The 17,179-nt window shown below is 36.0% G+C and overlaps 1 long non-coding RNA gene across 1 annotated transcript in view; it reads right to left on the bottom strand.

The window, feature by feature from the left end:
* The window catches only part of LOC309666664, a 41,333-nt gene that overhangs the window by 14,013 nt on the left and 10,141 nt on the right, over window positions 1-17,179 (bottom strand). The gene's annotated exons all lie outside the window — the stretch shown is intronic.

The raw sequence follows: 17,179 nt of genomic DNA, 5'->3' as shown, positions 1-17,179 counted from the left end.
GGACAAGTAGAAACTACATATTATATATGTTATTATATTAATATATTATTATTATTAATATAATTATATATTATTTTATATATAATATTATATATTATATATAGGTATTTATATATAATATATAAATAATATATATACATTACATATATTACATATAATTACATATATTATATAATTACATAATATTATATATAATTACATATCATATATATTATTTTACATATTATATATATTAAATTTATATGGTGTATATATATTCAATTAGCTATATCTGTCATATCTAGAGAGCAAGTTTATATAATCCAATTTAAGTCTATCACAATTAAATACTTATGAATGTTTGTAGTTAATGTACTTAACAAATACTTACTCAGCACCTAACACAGTGACAGGCATAGGTGTTGAGCACATACTGGTGATTAAATAGTCTTGGGATCTGGTCTCAGGGAGCACATAAGTTACAAAATAGTGGTGAAGACAGAAAATCAGCATATATGCAAACGAATATACGTATAATTACAATGTGTGATAAATGTAATAATGGAAAGGAACAGATAGAAAAAAGCAGGATGGATGACCTATTTAAGTAGGGTGGTCTCTACAACTTTTTTAACCAATTCCGTACCAAGTATTCATTACCAATAAAAAAAATCAACTCCATTTCTGTCATAGTTTATAAAGGCTATTTGGAACTATGTATCTGTTCAAAGGTTTTTGTGGCAATTTGAGTAAGCTTTAAAACACCGTTATTATACAGTTTTGAGCCACACAATGTATTTGGTTTGAAAAATGGGAAAAAATGATGGTTGAAATTATTCTACTGCCTTAAGTTGGATTCCGAATTTTCAGTTTTTGTGTGGAATTCTTAGGAACAAACCTATAATTGTAATCCTTTTTGGTTTGTCAAAAATGTAGAGCTATTGCCAAATGATATCCATTTAGGAAATGCATTACAAAGTCTTGAAAAGAGAGCTGTGCAATTATGTGTTCATAGTTACATCCCTTGATAGTATTAGGTTTGCTAGGAATTTCCAGGCTGTAAGCAATAGCAGTTTTCTGAAACTTTGTAAAGCCATCATTTGGCTGTCTCATGTAGAGCTTGTTCCCAGTAAAATAAGATGAAAAAAATAGTATTAAGTAATTTCATCTATTTTCATTAATGTTCTCATTGTGTCTGTTATGGTGGAGGAGCAATCCCTTACTCTGAGTTTAATTTCACCTGATCAATAGCAGTGAACCAAGGGTCATGCCGTAAAGATGAACCATAAAATCACCTTTATACGTCAGTTCTGTTTTATTCCTCTTCAACATATCCCCTAAACCAAACTCCCATTTCAATCTGTTACTCATCCTCTAGAAATTATTAGTTTAATTTCCAATGGAATTTGTTATTGATTTTTTATACATTACTATGATTCTTCTTAATCACAATTTGTGTTGAATAATATATTTCCATGTAAATCTAACTTTAAACAAAAACCTTAAACTAGGAAATGTCATTTTAAGTGGTAAATTAATCCATGTCCAATTAAGAAACTGAAGCATATGGGCTATTATGCTTCATTGGTTCTATATATGGTTTCAATATTAACACTGTGTTCTCCAGCCTTTCTAAAGTGTGTTCAAGATAATGGCATAAGTCCATTTTTAAACTTCCCTTTTATTAAAAAAAATAGGAACAACCAAAAAGTCTGTAGTTTTCTTCTATTGAGCTGCATAAAGATCAAGGTTGGGCTTCCCTGGTGGCGCAGTGGTTAAGAATCCGCCTGCCAATGCAGGGGACACGGGTTCGAGCACTGGTCCGGGAAGATCCCACGTGCCACGGAGCAACTAAGCCCGTGAGCCACAACTACTGAGCCTGCGCTCTAGAGCCCGCGAGCCACAACTACTGAGCCTGTGCACCGAAAGCCTGTGCTCCGCAATAAGAGAAGCCACCACAATGAGAAGCCTGCGCACCACAGCGAAGAGTGGCCCCCGTTCACGGCAGCTAGAGAAAGCCTGCATGAAGCAACGAAGACCTAACGCAGCCAAAAATAAAATAAATTAATTAAAAAAAAAAGATCAAGGCTGTGACTATGAGAGTTTGTATAATGATTGACCTCTACATCAATCCATTTTCTAAATAAAATATTGGAATGTGTATATTTGTAGACTTTTAAATACTTGAAGAATGCTGAAAAGAATTCCTGGTGTTTGTGGACCACCCTTTTAGGAAAACTGAGTCTGTTCCCAACAGCTGGTTATCAGAACACGTCACACCTCAATCATTTTGGCAAGAAGAAATCTCCTCACATTTTGATTATATTTAATAGGATTTATTCTTGCAATGCCCTCAAAGAAAGCAAGTATTGCCAGAATAGCGTCCCAGCTTCTCCAGAGGAATACATTTCAAGAAATATAATCAAGGTGTCATAAAAATTTATTTTCTTCTCCATTTTTCTTTTCAACATTCATTTTCTTCTTTAGAATCATGAGTTCATAATGGCCAGAGGTCATGCTAATCATTAGAAATACAAAAGAAAAACAGATCTATCTGAATTCAACTGTAGCACTTTATCTGTCTTTGTCTTATCCACCTTCTTTCTCTGTGTTTTCACCTATTACCCGCTGGCCTTTTGTTTTTTTTTCCTTTTCTGATATGATGTGATCTTCATGGGGTTAGGTCCCTGAGTAAACTTTGGTGTTAAGGTAGACGTTTCTACAAAAAGGGCAAAATGACTCACAACAGTGTAATTATAGGGCGTGGGGAGCAATTTTCCAGTCTTCTAATATTTCCTTTCATATGAAGGGAATTCCAGTAGAGGAGGAGGAAGAACCTAATCAGAAGCTGTACCTTTAGACGAAGAAACAGCACTTGGAGACTTTCTGGGCTTTTTCCAGGAAGCCAGGCTGCCAATAGAGAACTGGGCTCCTCCGAGATATGTGGTCTCCCAGCTGGACACCAGGGGGCGCACCGCCTGATCCAGGGAATGCGTCATCAGGGGCAGAGTGGATGGTAAGGACCTAATGCTATCATGAGCTAAGTCACATTCTCCCATGTCACCTTTATCAGTATGAAGTTAATTTTTGGCCTCATGTATCAATTGGTGGAAAAGCTGTGTGGGCAAAAAGCAGTGGAATTTATTGAGCCTCCTCAAATTCAATATGTTTTTCCCTCATGCGTTTCTCCCTGACCTTCAACCCTACCTCACCCCACCCCTCTTCAGGAGTTTAGAACTAGGAGTCCGAAAACTAGCTTCATTTGCATTTGGGGAATACCCAATTAAAAATGCAGTCTTTCAAAGTGAGATTATGTTACAATTCAGTACCAAATTCTCACCCACTGCCCTTTCCCTCCCAAGATTCATAAATATCCCAATTACTCTTTTTCAGGCATGAAATCAGTCGAACTCTAGCCAGCCATGGTATCTCATGAAAGAAAGATATGGTACAAAAGATTACTATTGATTGACACACTTACTAAATATTTACTTCACAGCATTGACCCAGCTAGCATACATTTAGGTGACCTTCTGAGCTCTGGAGTTGTACCAATTGTAGTTTTCTACTGAAATAGCAAGACACACATGCAAGCAAGTTAATCTTTATTCTTTTTTGTGCTGTTTCTTTTCTGTTTCCTATTCTATTGAAACAATGTCCTACTCCAGAATTAGCACCCAGAATCTATTAACACAACTATTAGATCAAATAGACCACAACCAAAATTGGAAGTGTGAGGCAGAATCATCACTTTATAGTCACCAACCTATGGAAACTGGAAGCAATGAGAGGGGTTGATTACAGTTATAGATAGTACTGATAGGTCTGCTTATTGATAAGCAAAGCTCTTTCTCTCCTCACTGTCATTAAAGTGTACCAATGACTCTTTAGTCAAGAGGGTAGAACTACCATGGAGGTGACAAGAGAAGTAAAAGAAAATCCCATCCCTCTGGGTTAGGGAGATTATGGGAGAAGAAGCTAAAAGGGAAAAGAGAGTCAGGGATGAGACATTTCTTACTGGATCACCTGATTACCCCTCCAGTAGCTATGTTTAGAGGAGCAGAGCAGGGGTGGGGGAGAGTGGGAAGGAGGAGGACTTTGGTCTGCTGTAAATGTGTGACACTGGCAGGAGATGGCCTCACGGGCTGCCTCTTCACCAGCTACAGTTCAGGCAGGAGGAAGAATATTAAAGCGCACTCAGAGATATGGTTAGGTAGGTAGTTGTAAAATCTGAACTAACTTTCCCAGGCTCTCTTCAACTCCCTTGTGGCATGCGTGGGACACCGAAATTCTGTTTCTTACATAGATATACCATGCCACAAGTTGTATTTTGTATTTATTTGTTGTTATTTATCTATCATGTGTTGGTTTGATTTTTATTGACCTGCTAGCTCAGGGTCAAAGAATTTCAACCCGAACGGGCAAATCTGGGCTCGGTGATGGTGCAACATCTCCTGTCTCATCACCTCACTCTCTCTGCCAACCAGATGTTTATCCTTATCTCAGCAATACTGAAGAGGAAGGGGTGTCCAATCTAGAGTCCTCCTGGGTCACTCTCTGGTGATTTCTGCACTCAAAGCCAACTCTTTCTGGGCAGGGATCCTTCTGTTGTCTCGAAAGAACACACGCCCTCATGTGCCTTGAGATTGTTAGTCAGAGGCATAATGAGAAATGGCGTTCAGAGCCGGTAGTCCCTTGAATTCACTAGGATGTATACAAGCACCTGTAGTTCATCAGCTACCCTCTCAAACCTGACGACTCAGTGAACGCCCCGGGAGGGCGGGAGTCACATCACTTTACATCTGGATGTTAGGGACCTAGGAGAAACCCTTGCCAGCAACAGCCCTGGGAGGGATGTACAAACTGAAGTTTACCAAGAAGAGAATAAGAGCTCCTTAACTTCCTAGAGGCAAAGGCCACGCTCCCAAGCACTCAAAAATGCTACATCTCCCTTTGTAGTGTTATTTCTTGACAAGGTTCTTTTTTTTAATTTAAATCTTTATTGGAGTATAATTGCTTTACAATGGTGTGTTAGTTTCTGCTGTATAACAAAGTGAATCAGCTATATGTATGCATATATCCCCATATCTCCTCCCTCTTGCGTCTCCCTCCCACCCTCCCTATCCCACCCCTCTAGGTGGTCACAAAGCACCGAGCTGATCTCCCTGTGCTATGCGGCTGCTTCCCTCCAGCTATCTATTTTACATTTGGTTGTGTATATCAGTCCATGCCACTCTCTCACTTTGTTCTTTAACATGTATAAATAAATGCCACCATCCTCACAGCACTTGGTACTTTGAAAATTCATTGTGAAACCTCACTTTAAGCTCTTTAATACATTCTTCCCTGTTCTGAGTAAAATATACAGAGATTTAAAAGCAAAAAAATAAAACAAAAAAAACTGAGGAATTTCAAAATTTTACATACTGTTAAGAAAGGATTTGGATGATTTAAAACACTAGTTTCCACACGATGAGTGTTTCAGTGGGGGCAGGTGGAAGTTCTTGTAATACCTTGACGATTCCAACAGTGTCCTGGCTGGTTTCCCCACGTGTCCCCCTCCTGACTGTTTTCGACTAGCCGGAGTGTAATTTTTAAACATATATCTCAGATTAAGTGGTTTTCCTACTCAAAACCTTGCCATAGTTTCCCATCACACAAATTCATCTCCTACAACATTCCTTCTTACTCACTCTGTTCCAGTTGCATTTGCTGTGCCTTTGACACACAAAGCAGACTCCCCTGGGGCATTTGCACCTGTCATTCTCTCTGCCTGGTATTCGCTTCCTCCAGATATGGACATGATTACCCCATCACTTTTTTAGGGTATTTGCCAAAAATCAACTTCTTAAAGAGGGAGACTGACCAATGGCCTTATAAGAACACCCTATAGTCATTGTATCTTCCTATTTTGCTTTATTTCTTTCAAACCACTGTCTGATATTACATTACTTATCTGTTTAGTTGCTGTCTCCCCAAAATAGAATAACTGTTCTGTAAGATCAAGGAATGTATTTGGTTTCCAGGGTATAGAATAATGCAGTATTAGCCACTCAATAAATATTTATTGATTAAGTGAATTTTATTTTAGACATTGTTATAAATAAAATCAGTATGTTTATGTGATGTGATCTTGTTTGTTACTTGGTTTTTACATTTTCAGGCAGGTGTGTAATTGGCAGACATAAAACCCTAACATCTACACCTCATCAAATTAATTTTGTGTGTCATAAGTGGCAAGCCCATTTGCTGACTGTTTTCCAAAATTCAAACCATGCTGGTCTTTTTGATGCGATCAATAAAGAACTGAAAAAGTATATTTACATAGATTTTCCATGAAGAGAGAATCTAATTATGTCATTTGTTATAAAAACCATGAATTGGAGGCTGCACTTAATACTTACTGGTAAAATCCAAACCAGAGAGTACTTGGAAAGAATCATTCCTCTTGGACTTTAACATAAATCATTTAATATCTTTTGGTGGAAGAGTTCCTTCTTATTTAAATTTTTCCTCAATTAATATAAACAAAATATATTTTCCCCAAAACATGATAGTGTATATAGAGCAAAGACTTTGGAGATAGTCTGATATTGTATTAGGGCACCCATCCCAGCATTAATGGGTTGTATGTTTCCATTTTCAACTTCAGTCTGTTTTTTATCTGTCCGATGGGGGTTTAAATACCTACATTGCAGAGAAGGTGGGAGGAGTTATTGTTTTAATAACCTATAAAGGACCTAGCCTAGTACCTGAAACATGGCTAAACAATTTCCTTTCCCTTCCTTTTCATATCCCTCACTTTTATCTGTGTTGAGAAAGTAAGGCCAGACTCACCCAGATTCTTTTCAAAGAATCTAGAAAAGTTACTGCATTTGTTTGAATGATATGAGAGGCATGTATTCCTCAATTGGTCGAATCATCTGTTCTCATATGTATGTGTTTGTAGAGTGAGAAAATTGGCAGGTCAACATCAATTGTTTTTTCCTCCTCCATCCTTGCAAATGCAGCATTTTCTGTGGCTTTAGAGTCATCTGCTGATGTTACAGTAAGAGTTGATATATTGGACACATTTGACCATAGCCAGCCAAATCTAATTCTGATGAATTTATCCTGGCTAGTCCCTCATCTCTGTTTACTGCTTAGAACTTGAAATCCAAGCACATGCCATTCCATTGCATGCCTCCAAGAGATTCAAGGGATTATATTTAACTACAGAGAACATAAATTATCAGTGTTGTTGTGGTTGTCTTAATCTGTTGAAGTTTTGTCACATATCTTGGATCAATTGCTTTGAATATGGATTTGGACATATCCAAACTTGATCTTAGTTAATAAAAATGAAGTCTGTTAAGTATTAATCAGTTATCTTCCTTGTTCTACAAAAACAATATCTGCTTGTAGAGCATTAAAATTGAACTAGGATAGTTGGATGCACATCAACAAAAAATGTTATAACATTTCCCCTGGCTTGTCTCTATTGGACTACATTACTTTAACCTAGAGACACAAAAAAATTGAGTTTGAAAGACATTTTTGATGAGAAAAGGGATATTCCTATAGGAATTTCCAAGCATGGTTTAAAATGGCTCTAAAATCTATTCTAAAATTTAGCTGATGTTTCTTATAGGCTCTTTCAAGGCCACAAGATTGCTCCACTCCAAACAGCAATCACAATAATACTGAATTCATGACACTTGATATAGGAATTGGTTTTTCTAAATTATCAATATTTTGAAATAAACATGCAAATATAATTGCTTCTTTCAAATTCAGTATAATTTTAAACATCTTAAATCACATCACGAGTTTTTTAAAAAAATTTTTCATAGCTAGTCAACAATCTATACTTTAGTGACACATCTAAACTGAAACAATTCTTCCAACTGTTAAGTCATAAAATCACAAGAGAGAAGTATACTATTAAATTAGTCTCTGGGGAAAATGATATTGAAGTTATTACTAAATATAATCAGTGTCTTCACCGACCCTTCATGTAGAAGGTGCTATATATGATCTTCTTAAAATTTTTAATTTAATCTAATTTATTTATTTTTTATACAGCAGGTTCTTATTAGTTATCCATTTTATACATATTAGTGTATATATGTCAATTCCAATCTCCCAATTCATCCCACCACCACCAACCCCCTGCCCATTTTTCCCCCTTGGTGTCCATACGTTTGTCCTCTACATCTGTGTCTCTATTTCTGACTTGCAAACCGGTTCATCTGTACCATTTTTCTAGATTCCACATATATACGTTAATATATGATATTTGTTTTTCTCTTTCTGACTTACTTCACTCTGTATGACAGTCTCTAGGTCCATCCACGTCTCTACAAATGACCCCATTTCATTCCTTTTTATGGCTGACTAATATCCCATTGTATATATGTACCACATCTTCTTTATCCATTCATCTGTTGTTGAGCATTTAGGTTGCTTCCATGACCTGGCTATGGTACATAGAGCTGCAATGAACATTGGGGTGCATGTGTCTTTTTGAATTATGGTTTTCTCTGGGTATATGCCCAGTAGTGGGATTGCTGGGTCATATAGTAATTCTATTTTTAGTTTTTAAGGAACTTCTATACTGTTCTCCATAGTGGCTGTATCAATTTACATTCCCACCAACAGTGCAAGAGGGTTCCCTTTTCTCCACACCCTCTCCAACATTTGTTGTTTGTAGATTTTCTGATGATTCCCATTCTAACCTGTGGGAGGTGATACCTCACTGTAGTTTTGATTTGCATTTCTCCAATAATTAGTGATGTTGAGCAGCTTTTCATGTGCTTCTTGGCCATCTGTATGTCTTCTTTGGAGAGATGTCTATTTAGGTTCTTCTGCCCGTTTTTTGATTGGGTTGTTTGCTTTTTAATATTGAGCTGCATGGGCTGTTTATATATTTTGGAGATTAATCCTTTGTCTTTGTTCATTGGCAAACATTTCCTCCCATTCTGAGGGTTGTCTTTTTGTCTTGTTTATAGTTTACTTTGCTGTGAAAAAGTTTTAAGTTTCATTAGGTCTTATTTGTTTTTATTCCATTAATCTAGGAGGTGGGTCAGAAAAGATCATGCTGTGATTTATGTCAAAGAGTGTTCTTCCTATGTTTTCCTCTAAGAGTTTTATAGTGTCCGGTCTTACATTTAGGTCTTTAATCCATTTGGAGTGTATTTCTGTGTATGGTGTTAGGGAGTGTTCTAATTTCATTCTTTTATGTATAGCTGTCCAATTATCTCAGCACCACTTATTGAAGAGACTGTATTTTCTCCATTGTATATTCTTGCCTCCTTTGTCACAGATTAGTTGACCATAGGTGCGTGGGTTTATCTCTCGGCTTTCTATTCTGTTCCATTGATCTATATTTCTGTCTTTGTGCCAGTACCATATTGTCTTGATGACTGTAGCTTTCTAGTATAGTGTGAAGTCAGGGAGCCTGATTCCTCCGGCTCCGTTTTTTTCCCTCAAGATTGCTTTGGCTATTAGGGGTCTTTTGTGTCTCCATACAAATTTTAAGATTTTTTTGTTCTAGTTCTGTAAAAAATGCCATCGGTAACTTGATAGGGATTTCATTGGATCTGTAGATTGCTTTGGGTAGTATAGTCATTTTCACAATACTGATTCTTACAATCCTAGAACATGGTATATCTCTCCATTTGTTTGTGTCATCTTTGATTTCTTTCATCAGGGTATTATAGTTTTCTGAGTACAGGTATTTTACTTACTTAAGTAGGTTTATTCCTAGGTATTTTATTCTTTTTGTTGTAATGGTGAATAGGATTGTTTCCTTAATTTCTCTATCTGATCTTTCATTGTTAGTGTATAGAAATGCCAGAGATTTCTGTGCATTAATTTTGTATCCTGCAACTTTACCAAGTTCATTGATTAGCTCTAGTAGTTTTCTGGTGGCATCTTCAGGATTCTCTATGTGTAGTATCATGTCATCTGCTAACAGTGCAGTTTTACTTCTTTTCCAATTTGTATTCCTTTTATTTCTTTTTCTCCTCTGATTGCCATGGCTAGGACTACCAATACTATGTTGAATAATAGTGGCAAGAGCGGACATCCTTGACTTGTTCCTGACCTTAGAGGAAATGCTTTCAGTTTTTCACCACTGAGAATGATGTGGGTTTGTTGTATATGGCCTTTATGATATTGAGGTAAGTTCCCTCTCTGCCCACTTTCTGGAGAGTTTTTATCATAAATGGGTGTTGAATTTTGTCAAAAGCTGTTTTTTTATCTATTGAGATGATCATATGGTTTTTATTCTTCAATTTGTTAATATGGTGTATCACACTGATTGATTTCTGTATATTGAAGAATCCTTGCATCCCTGCGATAAATGCCACTTGATCATGGCGTATGATCCTTTTAATGTGTTGTTGGATTCTCTTTGCTAGTATTTTGTTGAGGATTTTTGCATCTATATTCATCAGTGATATTGGTCTGTAATTTTCTTTTTTTGTATTATCTCTGTCTGGTTTTGGTATCAGGGTGATGTGGCCTCATAGAATGAGTTTGGGAGTGTTCCTTCCTCCACAATTTTTTGGAAAAGTTTGAGAAGGATGGGTGTTAGCTCATCTCTAAATGTTTGATAGAATTCACCTGTGAAGTTGTCTGGTCCTGAATTTTTGTTTGTTGGAAGATTTTTAATCACAGTTTCAATTTCATTACTTGTCATTTGTCTGTTCATATTTTCTATTTCTTCCTGGTTCAGTCTTGGAAGGTTATACATTTCTAAGAATTTGTCCATTTCTTCCAGGCTGTTCATTTTATTGGCATAGAGTTGCTTGTAGTAGTCTCTTAGGATGCTTTGTATTTCTGTGGTGTCCGTTGTCACTCCTCCTTTTTCATTTCGAATTTTATTGATTTGAGTCCTCTCTCTCTTTTTCCTGATGAGTCTGGCTAATGGTTTATCCATTTTGTTTACCTTCTCAAACAACCAGCTTTTAATTTTATTGATCTTTGCTATTGTTTCCTTTGTTTCTATTTCATTTATTTCTGCTCTGATCTTTATGATTTCTTTCCTTCTACTAACTTTGGGTTTTGTTTGTTCTTCTTTCTCTAGTTCCTTTCGGTGTAAGGTTAGATTATTTATTTGAGATTTTTCTTATTTCTTGAGGTAGGATTGTATTTCTATAAATTTCCCTCTTAGAACTGCTTTTGCTGCATTCCATAGGTTTTGGATCGTCGTGTTTTCATTGTCATTTGTCTCTCGGTATTTTTTGATTTCCTCTTTGATTTCTTCAGTGATGTCCTGGTTAATTAGTAACGTATTGTTTCGCCTCCATATGTTTGTGTTTTTTATGGTTTTTTCCCTGTAATTGATTTGTAATCTCATAGCATTGTGGTCAGAAAAGATGCTTCATATGATTTCAATTTTCTTAAATTTACCAAGGCTTGATTTGTGACCCAAGATGTGATCTATCCTGGAGAATGTTCTGTGTGCACTTGAGAAGAAAGTGTAATCTGCTGTTTTCAGATGGACAGTCCTATAAATATCAATGAAATCTATCTGGTGTATTGTGTCATTTAAAGCTTGTATTTCCTTATTAATTTTCTGTCTGGATGTTCTGTCCATTGGTGTAAGTGAGGTGTTAAAGTCCCCCACTATTATTGTGTTCCTGTCGATTTCCCCTTTTAGAGCTGTTAGCATTTGCCTTATGTATTGAGGTGCTCCTATGTTGGGTGCCTATATATTTATAATTGTTATATCTTCTTCTTGGATTGATCCCTTGATCATTATGTAGTGTCCTTCCTTGTCTCTTGTAGCATTCTTTATTTTAAAGTCTATTTTATCTGATATGAGTATTGCTACTCCAGCTTTCTTTTGATTTCCATTTGGAACATCTTTTTCTATCTCCTCACTTTCAGTTTGTATGTATCCCTAGGTCTGAAGTGGGTCTCTTGTAGACAGCAGATATATGGGTCTTGTTTTTGTATCCATTCAGCAAGCCTGTGTCTTTTGGTGGGAGCATTTAATCCAATCACATTTAAGGTAATTATTGATATGTATGTTTCTATGACCATTTTCTTAATTGTTTTGGGTTTGTTTTTGTAGGTCCTTTTCTTCTCTTGTGTTTCCCACTTAGAGAAGTTCCTTTAGCATTTGTGGTAGAGCTGGTTTGGTGGTGCTGAATTCTCTTAGCTTTTGCTTGTCTGTAAAGCTTTTGATTCCTCTGTCGAATCTGAATGTGATCCTTGCCGGGTAGAGTAATCTTGGCTGTAGGTTCTTCCCTTTCATCACTTTAAATATATTGTGTCACTCCCTTCTGGCTTGTAGAGTTTCTGCTGAGAAATCAGCTGTTAACCTTATGGGAGTTCCCTTGTATGTTATTTGTCATTTTTCCCTGGTTGCTTTTAATAATTTTTCTTTGTCTTTAATTTTTGTCCATTTGATTAATATGTGTCTCAGTGTGTTTCTCCTTGGGTTTATCCTGCTCTGTGCTTCCTGAACTTGGGTAGCTATTTCCTTTCCCATGTTAGGGAAGCTTTCAACTATAATCTCTTCAAATATTTTCTTGAGTCCTTTCTCTCTCTCTTCTCCTTCTGGGACCCCTATAATGCAACTGTTGTTGTGTTTAATGTTGTCCCAGAGGCCTCTTAGGCTGTCTTCATTCTTTAGGCTGTCTTCATTCTTTTCATTCTTTTTTCTTTATTCTGTTCCACGGCAGTGAATTCCACCATTCTGTCTTCCAGGTCAGTTATCCATTCTTCTGCCTCAGTTATTCTGCTATTGATTCCTTCTAGTGTATTTTTCATTTCAGTTATTGTATTCTTCATCTCTGTTTGTTTGTTCTTTAATTCTTCTAGGTCTTTCTTAAAAATTTATTGCATCTTCTCGATCTTTGCCTCCATTCTTATTCCGAGGTCCTGGATCATCTTCACTACCATTATTCTGAATTCTTTTTCTGGAAGGTTGCCTATCTCCACTTCATTTAGTTGTTTTTCTGGGGTCTTATCTTGTTCCTTCATCTGATACATAGGCCTATGCCTTTTCATTTTGTTTATCTTTCTGTGAATGTGGTTTTCATTCCACAGGCTGCAGAATTGTAGTTCTTATTGCTTCTGCTGTCTTCCCTCTTTTGATCTTTTAAACTATACTAAATCTGGCCATTTTCTTGCTGTAATAAGAAGGACCAGATCAAGAACCTAAGTAGGTACAGGGAACCCCCTATAGACTAAGAAATGGTAGTAAGTAGATGTCGCTGACACTTATTCAAATTTATTTACAATGATCGTGTGCAATTTTAAAAGAATAAAAAAAAAGAGCAAATAACAATTTTTAGGAGTACTGTATTATCAGGCCCAATAAAAATCTCACCTTTCTCTTCATCTCTCTGTCTTTTCTTCTCAAATGAGATCTTCAAATAGCAAGAGAAGTACAAAATGGAAAGTAATCTTATGATGCCACCTATTATAAGCCTCTTGAAGAAATGAAGGATTGACAGATGTCCCCAAAAGACCAATACATATATATCAGCCTGGTCAGACTGGCGGTTTACTTCAACTCTCATTTATACCCCTGAGAGTTTGGCATTTCTTCAGTTCTTTACCTGAATCTATGTCATTTCATATTCTATCTTTTCAATTACTTTTGCCTTAAATTATCCGGAGTCCCCTGATACAAGCAACTTGGAAAAATGGTGTTTTGACTGAATACTGAAAGGATAAAGACAAAAAGAACTATACATAAACATTGTGCTCTGGTTGGTAAATTTCATTCTCACAGGGTACAAATTAGTAATTCTGAAACTACTTTATATGCATACTAGTGTTGAATAACTAAATAAATTGTTTTTAAGGGGAGCCAGGTTTCTTACAGACAGTCAAAAAAGTTACAAATAAAGAAGGGGGGAACCTGGAATGAATTAGAGTCAGAGATACCAGTAGGAACTTATGTTTATTTAAACATGCATACAAATAGATATAAAAATAAATATATATATATGTGTGTGTGTGTACATGGGTTACTATATATATATGTGTATGTATATATATATAAACATATATATATATATATACACACACTTATATTTTTTAGTTCTGTTCACTAATAGAACCTAGAAGCAGTGACGTCCCAGGAGCACATCTATACTCAGATCTTGGTTTCTAAATACTAGTCTCCAGTAAAAGGAACCAGTGCTTCTTGGGAAATGGCTGATCCTAGAACTAAGGTAGGGAAAGTACAAGATGTCTCTGGAGCACCTTACAACTCCAGAAATTAAGGATGTGGAAAAAAAAAAAGGTGGATTCAAAAGACACAGGAATCCACCCAAGTTTCCAGTGGCCAGAGGTGGAACAATTTGAGCAACAAAATAAATAACCATGGTATTGAATTACTATTACCCAAAGAATGAAACAAATATCCATGAGTCCACATTAATGTAAAAAAAGATGGAAGAGAAAGAATAAATGATCCTTACAGAGGAATCCCAAATAGCATATATTCCCTGCCTGTAGGAAGTGGAGCCTAATTCCAATCCTCTTGAATGTGGACTGGACTTAGTGACTTGTTCCCAAAAGATGAAAATGTAAGAAATAGTAACTTGAGGGTGGAGAAACATGGAAGACACTGCTTTAATTAAGTGGTTAAGGTTAACCTCACTAGTGATAAGTCATGTCGATATCATAAATCCCTTGATATGATGCAATGAGAAAGGCACCTCACCTCTGTGTTATTCTACCCTAAAACCCACAATTCCAGCTTAGTCATGAAATTGATCAAACAGATCGAGGGAAATTATACAAAACACCTGATCATTACTCATCAAAAATCAAGATCATAGAAAAATAAGGGAAAGACTGAGAAACTGTCACATATTGTAGGAGCTCAAGAAGATATAAAGACTAAATGCAATGTGCTACCTTGGATTTGGGTTAAATCCTAGATAAACAGTGGACTTCAGTGGAAAAAATGGTGAAATCTAAGTCTGCAGTTTAGTCAATAATGCACTAATGTTAAATTCTTAGTTTCGACAAACGCAGTGTGGTTATATAAAATGTAACCACATTAGGGGAAGCTGGATGAAGGGCATATGGGAACTCTCTGTACTATCTTTACAATTTTGCTATAAATATAACATTTTTCCAAAATAAAAAGTTAAAAGTATCCAGTTCTTTTTCTTGCTGATTTCTCCTTAAATGATGCCTGGTGCTAATGAACAAATTTTTCACAATCTCATTTTAACAGTGGAACTAAGATTGTACTCACAATTTGTACTCAGAATTGGAGAATTTTTTAGTAACTGCTGCACTAAAAATAACATCTCAAATATTCTGAGTGTTTACTCTGATGCTGGTATATGGATAAAAATAAAACATAGGTTGTTCCCTGAATGCTTTGTAGACTAAGTGTCTATGCAAATTCAAAACAGGTATTGAAGCCCCCCTAAGACACACCATGATGAAGAGGACCTCATTGTAATAGTACATAAAATAAAGGGCAGACATGTTGTAAATACTTGAATTTCTCATACAACTAATATTTATTAAGCATTTGTAATGTTTCAGCTACTCTGCTAGGTAGTATGGATACAGTGTTGAATGGAGGTTTACTGTTTGATGGACTGGCCATGAAGATATTCATCCGTTTAGATTCTAAGGCCAAAAAGTAGTTTTCTTCATGACTTTCACAGTCTTACTAGCTTTCATCAGGAACATCTATTTGAGATTAATCACTTTCAAACCAGAACTAGAAATATGAGGAAACTGCTTTTTCATTAAGCCTATTCAGAGGGCTCAGAGTCAATCTTTTCTTCATCTCCTTTCCCAAAATATGCTGATAAATAGAATATTTATTCATACCCATCCAGCTTATTTCAATAGAAAGGCTACTTTGGGTGCTGCTTCAAAAGTATAGGGAACCAAGTGAATGATCTAGATAGTAGAAAAAATTTGCATGTTAAAGTCAGCTTTTACTTTTAAGGAGAAAGATCAATAAGAGAAATATTTGATGCCAAGCACAGTATTTCTTTACATGAACAGTTTTCTTTACAATGAACAAGGTTTCATTTCGACTACATCATTTTTCTCTAGCGGAAGAGTTTCCATAATTACTAAACATATATAATTGGCTTAATTCTAAAGGCTTTAGACTGTGCTGCTATGCTAGTATTTGTATACCATTATATGTTACCTTTACAGTTTTCAGGGAGAAAGTCAAGAAAAGCAGGGCTGACTAAAATTCCCAACCTCCTCTTAAAGACCAAGATTGAGTTACAATATTTCAGTATAAAAACCAAACAATAATTACTCTGTGTTTATATGTAGTATTTTATAACAAATATCAAAGAGCTTATTCTGGAATTGATTATTAGAAAAAAAATTACACTCTTAAAAGCATTTCATCTTTTTTCTATGACTTGTGTATTAGCTTGGACTTTTAGCTGCCAGTACTAAGAACATAGGTCAGACTTCCTACAAGTTTAAAAAAAGAAGGCGGGGCAGAGAGATTTATCATATCTGAGTGTCTCAAACAATCCAAGGACAATTTCGGTCTGGTCCTGAGGATCTCTGCTTCTTTCTGCATGTCTGTTTCCTCTCTGTCTTCTCTAATCATGGTTTTCAATGGCATCAAGCTTGCCATTGAACTTGGTGCTGCCAATTACTAGCTTTTTTTTTCCCCCTTGGAGAAATTATTTAATCTTTCTGTGTCTGTTTGTTAATATATGAAATGGGGATGAAAATAGTACCTACTTCACTGAGTTGCTCCAAAGATTGAATGAATTGCTTTGTGTAAAACACAGAACAGTGCCTGGCCTGGTAAACATTCTCCAAGTGTTAGGTATTATTTGTATTGTAAGGTCACCCCGAAAGCTTTCTCCATAGCCATTAATTAAGAAAATAAGGCAAATGAAGAAGATTTTCCCAAAATAGTCCATTAAAAAATGAAGGTACCAAAACCACAATAACTTTTACCACCTAATTAAATTAGAAATATTAAAGCGCCATTTTGTAAAAAAAGATTCTATGAAGGTCCTGTGCTCTAGAATTTTTACAGAGCCATTCCAGATTGTTAGGCCACTGTTTTGCAGATAGCAAATGCCTTGCATATAGCTCTCAGAGTCATAGCAACCTTGAGACACCCCTGAGAGCCTATGAAAGTCTGGGTGCTAAAGTGTCCACTGGAAGTTAACTGAAAGAATAAGAAGGGGAAGTAGACAATAAGGATGTGAAATAGATGTCTCGTTTGCTC

Source organism: Balaenoptera physalus, assembly GCF_965194825.1.
Source record: "Balaenoptera physalus genome assembly, chromosome: 9".
NCBI lineage: Eukaryota > Metazoa > Chordata > Mammalia > Artiodactyla > Balaenopteridae > Balaenoptera > Balaenoptera physalus.
This window is presented reverse-complemented; position numbering and strand designations above follow the sequence as displayed.